The 6,249-nt window shown below is 32.3% G+C and overlaps 1 protein-coding gene across 1 annotated transcript in view; it reads right to left on the bottom strand.

Annotated features, from left to right (window-relative positions):
• LOC143910569 (caspase-3-like) overlaps nt 1–6,249 on the bottom strand; it is a 427,954-nt gene that overhangs the window by 267,848 nt on the left and 153,857 nt on the right. The gene's annotated exons all lie outside the window — the stretch shown is intronic.

The raw sequence follows: 6,249 nt of genomic DNA, 5'->3' as shown, positions 1-6,249 counted from the left end.
TAGGCTCCTAAGCCACTCAACCGATAACGATGGAACTTTCAGGATTTGTTGTACCTATGCATGTCCGGGAAGCATACTGTTAAAAAAACGGGAAAAAACCTCTAATAATAATATTCGCAATTACGATTTCACCGACGCGAAAGTTTGAAGCGCCATTGTGTAGTCAAGGAAATGTGTTCGTTGGTAACCACGTCACCAGTTGGTTTATGACGACACGGCTTTGAAGAGACACGAGTTGAGCTCCAACCATCACTTGAATCGGGAACGGAAACGGGAATTGCATGCCTTATTTTGGCATTGCAACGTATGCTAGTAGTGAATAAATAATTAAAATATTTTCTTCGACGCTGTTGATTAAAGCAAAGTTATAATTTTTTTGAACGAAAAAGTTCGTAAGAAAAAGTATTCAATTATTAGTTTTTAACGAACCAATGTGTAATAACTATTTATGTACATATGTACGAAAAACGTATACATATTTCATTACTACTACATAAATCCAGATCGGCTGCTTTCTGCTGATTAATCTAATTCTCAAAGTAAATTTTGCAACTTGTTCTCTTTGTATGTTGTTTGCGAAGTAAATTGATCACGGGAAAGTTTCAATGCCCCTAATTGCATTTAATATATAAATACAGCACTTCAAAATATAAATAAGTACATATTTATATACGAAAGTAGTGAGAATAACATTTTTAAAAATGAGAATGTGATTAGATGAGAAATTTTTGTTTGAGATGAAACTTTTCATATGTTGTGAAAAGTTTCAAATGTTGAAAATGATCTATTGTATACAAATACAATGTATGTATGTATAGGTGTATATTTGTATTTCATTATTTTTGTTTGTCAGTGATGCTAATCTACAGTTTAAAACATTTTATTTTGATTTTGGACGAGAATGCGAGAATCTTTGAATGTTTTTCCCAACCTTTACCATTTTTAATGTTTGTTTAATGGAAATGTTTGACTTTATTGAGAAACGTCGGCTAGTTATATATACAAAGGTATAAAATTTAAAGCACAGGAACAAATATCCAAAAATTACTCTGTGGGGAACCATTTTCAGGATATGCCGACTTGGTTATTAATTTACTTATGAATAACTCAAGTTTACAATCTAATTTTTACATTAATTCAACAACTCTTATGTGCTAGATCTTTACAAACATATGAGCCGTTATATTTGAAGCCCAATTTTCAGTTCCAAAAACCCTATTTCTGTTTGACACAAATTGTTATCACTTCTTATAATTCGATATGTCCAGAATCTCGGATAAACAGAATATATGTACGTATTAGAGGCCACCAGTATATTTAAATATTGTTAAACCGCATTCATTCGTCCAAATGCACTCCATCCTTATTTCACACGTCTCTTTATTTCTTCACTAGTGGTTTTACCCGGCTTCGCTCGGTATTTGTAATATAAACCGCTTAAACATGACTAATCTAATAGTAAACATTTTATTAAATTTATTTGAATAGTTTCATTTTATATACATTTATTTGAATACTCATTTGTTTTTTTATTAAATTGACTATCACGAACAAACAAACATATATACTGTCACTTTCGAAATTATATGTATACCAGAATCCGGCGCCTACACTCCTGGCACCTGTGCCCCTGTGCCCCTGTACCTGTGCCTTTGCTCGCTAGGGCTTCGCCCCCGGGGACAAAAAAAATCGAATCGGCGCCTATGAATCGAAAAAAAAAATCGAATGTGACGTTACGAACCAACGAACGAAGCTTACATACATACATGCATATATACAAAGTCTCTTTCGAAATTAATTATTAGATTATACCTACATTCGTATATAATGTAAAATTACCTAACAGAAGTAAGTCCATTATGAAGCGTATTTTTTTTCTTAGTTTTGGAGTTGCAGAGTACTTAATTTGGGCTTGTAGAGTTTGTTCTTAAAGTAAGTACGTAGTAACAATTTTTTATATCGAAAATAGTCGACTCGGGTAGGTAAACACAAGCATGAGACTAAGATTTATGGGTATCCCTTGTTGTGATGCGAAGACATTTGTGTGTGTGTGTGTTTTTTTGGTGTCAGCCCATTGGGAATTGTACCAAAACACCCATTCGCCTAGATTTGGAGCGAAAAAATAAACACACCCTCATTCGGACATGTACGTGGGAGCAATTAATAAAATTGTAAACGTTCTAGAACCTCATTTACATACGCAAACACGTACACTTGTCTGTGTGCAAACGGCTCGTTTGAAATGCGAGTGCTTCGACCGAAAGGTTTTCCGGAATTTTCTTTTTGACGCGGTGTCAAATAAAATATAAACACGCGTTTCGCGAAAATTAGAAAAACGATACGCGCGTCTTGAGAAATGTTGAAATGTGTACGCGTTGATTTGTTTTCGCACCGAGCGGGTTTTTTTTCACTTTATTTTATTTGATTGAGTATTTTTTTTAGATATATTTTTCGCTTCAAATTTATTTGGCAAATTATGTCAAGTCTCTCGGCGAAGTGGGACATTGCGAAGACAGATTGTGGCAGTTTGTCATTCGCGAATCGTAATCTTGTCAACTAATATCGTATACATAACCGATGAGATGCTCTTAAACTTAAAAGTAGACGCTCGCAACTTGACGAAAAATTTCAATATATGTATAATATATAAAAATAAATAAATTATGATTATAATTTATGATACACATACATACATACATGCATATGTATATGGGTATATTGAAGTTTTAATATATACCTGCCAAGTATGTAGAAACAAACAGCCAAACATAATTTTCGCATGAAATTTTTGTTCCGACATAAAATGAATTTAGAATTAGTTAATTTTAAATTTCGTAAATTATTCAACTGATGTTAGTCTTTTCCTGCCCTTTCAGTAATATATTTCAAATAGATCAATGTTTTGCTCAGTTGAACAAGTAAGAAACATGATTAGATTTTTTTGATGAATAAGTAGTGTTAATTCATGCAATAAAGAATGTTATTGATAGTCTTATTGAATACACAATACACTGAAAAATTTAAGTAATGGTTTTTTTAATTTAACCTATCTGTCTGGTAGCCCGCGCTCGTCATTATTTTCACAATTGTATGTTATAGTTTAGGCCTCGTGGAGATGTTTTGTATTACGGGCTGGTTCTTATATGAGCCATTATATTTGAAAGTGGGGGAAGTTCAATTTTCAGTTTCAAAAACATTACTTCTGTTTAACATAATTCACAAAATTTTATCACTTATTTGAATTCAATATGTCCAGAATCTAGGAAAAGCAAAATAAACTTATTTTTACAGGCCACCAGTATTTTTAAATATTGTTAAACACAAAAAATTTGTTTGGAGAGATATTTCTTTAAATAAATAAAAGTGAACTTATGCCAATTTCAATTATAACGGCTCATATATTGGTGCTGGCTGTTGGACATTCCCTACTATTTATTATGTTTCTTTGAATTTTATTTTATTTATTTTAAATTTTTCTTTTTTTGTCCATTTTTATGTATTATTTTTCATTTGTTTGTTTTTTTTTTATCGTATATTTTGGCTTTTGCTTTTTTCTTTTTATTATTATATAGACCATTTTGGCGCACACAGAGAAACACGTGGTTCTTGTTTTTTCCTCAGATAGTTTTCCACATGTAAAAAAAACGCTAGCACACATAATCTATAATATGGCACCCAGGTTTAAATTCTTGTATTAACAGTGATGGATAATGGTGATTTATATATTTGAAAAAATGTAGGAAAAACTTGTCGAACATATCAACCCCTGCGTTTTTCACCACGGGAGGCCAAGAACGTGCCCGTGCCGTTAGATTCAGTGCATTTTTGTCTGAAGGTTTTTTTAATAATTAAAAAAAATGAAATTGAACTTCAAATCCGAATGTACGAAGTGAAAATTTTAATAATTATATCATTTTTGAAAATAAAAATAACGTTCATTTGTTTCAATATTTATTTTTCAACATTTCGTCATACTTGAAATTTTCTCCGAAACATCGATAGACTCTTGAAAATAAAATAAACCACTCCAAAATGTATCTTCTTCGATACAATTTTATCCATTATTTGATGAATATTTTCAGTTTATATAATTTTATACAGAAAAACTACACAATTTTAAACTGCAGCGTATATTTTCGGCTCAGTAAGCTTTTCGGTTTCTGGAATCAATCTCTTTTACATAATGCCTATACATACATGTAAAGTATGAGTGAATATATATTTTAAAATATTTTCTGATGGGATGCTGGGGGGTCGTCAATCGGAAAGGACAGGCTTTGATAGGGCAATAAACTGTAATGTATCGATTTTTCCTTCCTTGACACTACATATGCACATACATATCCACACACATCGTAAATTCAATATTTAAAATATAATATAGTAAATCTATATACATACATATATAAAATTGAATGTGTGTCTGTCTGTCTGTGTCGAATAGGCTCTTAAACTACTGAACCGATTACGATGGAACTTTCAAGATTTTTTGTATGCATGTCCGGGAAGCTTACTGTGAAAAAAAATTGGCCAAAAACGGGAACGGAAAGGGAAAAACGGGAATGAGTGGCATTACAACACAATAATTTTAAATGTTTTCACATCGCAACATGCGTTGTTAGGGTAAAATAAACAAATAATTGAATAATTTAAAATGTGTTCGCTGTCTGCGTTTTTCCAACAAATGGGAACGGGAACGAGAATGGGAACGGGAACGGGAACGGGAACGGGAACGAGAACGAGAACGGGAATGGGAACGGGAACGGGAATTGCATGCGTTATTGTGGCATTGCAACGCATGCCGGGTTCAGCTAGTGCATTTATAAAATTACTCGTATTTTGTATTTGTATAAAATTCTATGTTCATATTATATATGTAATATACATTTATTGTCCTCTCATGCTTGGATGAGGGTTGTCAACAGGGAAACGCGATAACTGAAAACAATTGCGAATTTATAAATAAATGCTTTTGAAACGTGTGTAAATATATGTACATATGTACATATGTATGTATGTATGTTTGAGCACGTGCATTATGTGAAAGCTCGAGTGAGCTTTGTTATGTATGCTTTTGGCAGATATGATAATATAAAAAGTTCATGCGAACTTCATATTCCAATATTTGCTATTGGAACGATTGTAAATACTGCATGTATGTTTGTATGTACATATATATTGTCGTATGTTCGAATTTGCATTCTCTCCAATTCGTGAGGAGTTTTGGATTTTATTTTAAAACTAGTTTTATGCCCGTTGGATTTCAACGGGTGCTTTCGGATTGATACGTGTTTTAAAATAAAGTTACAATATGAATAGTAATAGTTAATCGAAATCGGAACTGAAACAGAAATCGGGAATAGGTTATGCAAATTAAATTATGCAATAAAAAATAATAGTAAATTATAACACCCGAAGTCAACAAAGTCGAAATCGGAATCGGAATCGGATAATATGAAGTACGTATTTTTACATTGCGTGACGTAGCGAAGATGTATGTTTAATTTACAAAAACCAATATCCACAATTATGTATAAACAAACCCCGGTCATTGACCTTGCAACCTTGAATATTATAAATTACACATGTAGATCGCAATCAAATTGTGTTATTTAAAGCACTCTCTCTATCTCAACTAAAGTCGAACGGTCTGCGCACACTGCTCTAGTCGTGCAGGAGTAGAATAAAATTATTAATGCTTAGCATGTAATGCTTTCAAACTGAGTATTCACGGGCTCAATTCCCGCCCGGTGCTGCTGGCCAGACCTTGGATATGTGACTCCAGGTCGATCGTTTCCTATCAGAGTTTGCGAATTTATTTGATTTTCATTGAAAAAATTTCAACAAATTTACATCCTTGACTTATTTCTTTCAAATTTTGAGTTTGTCAGCATCTAAAATTCGCTGATTCATAAAATACAAATTTATCCATATACCTATACATGTCTTATTGCGCTCTGTAAAAATTACGTTTACAATTGGCCAGAAAGGCGCATTGGGGTTTACCTGTTAGACCTTCCTGGTATATACATATATTATATTTTTACATAGATATATACTAGGAAGGCTTGATAGGAAGACCCCAATGCGCCTTCCTGGACAATTAATTATAAACTATGCAGCATTTTATTATTACATAAATCATTGTATTTCCAGAAGCTGAATAACACGAAATAAAAATTAATTAATTACAGAATTAATCCATTGAGCCATCTATTGATTTAGATTTTGTACATACTTTTTTTTAAA

The sequence above is a fragment of the Arctopsyche grandis genome, chromosome 4 (assembly GCF_051622035.1).
Source record: "Arctopsyche grandis isolate Sample6627 chromosome 4, ASM5162203v2, whole genome shotgun sequence".
In the NCBI taxonomy this organism is placed as follows: domain Eukaryota; kingdom Metazoa; phylum Arthropoda; class Insecta; order Trichoptera; family Hydropsychidae; genus Arctopsyche; species Arctopsyche grandis.
The sequence above is the reverse complement of the archived record's forward strand: the minus strand, read 5'-3'. Positions and strand labels throughout refer to the sequence as shown.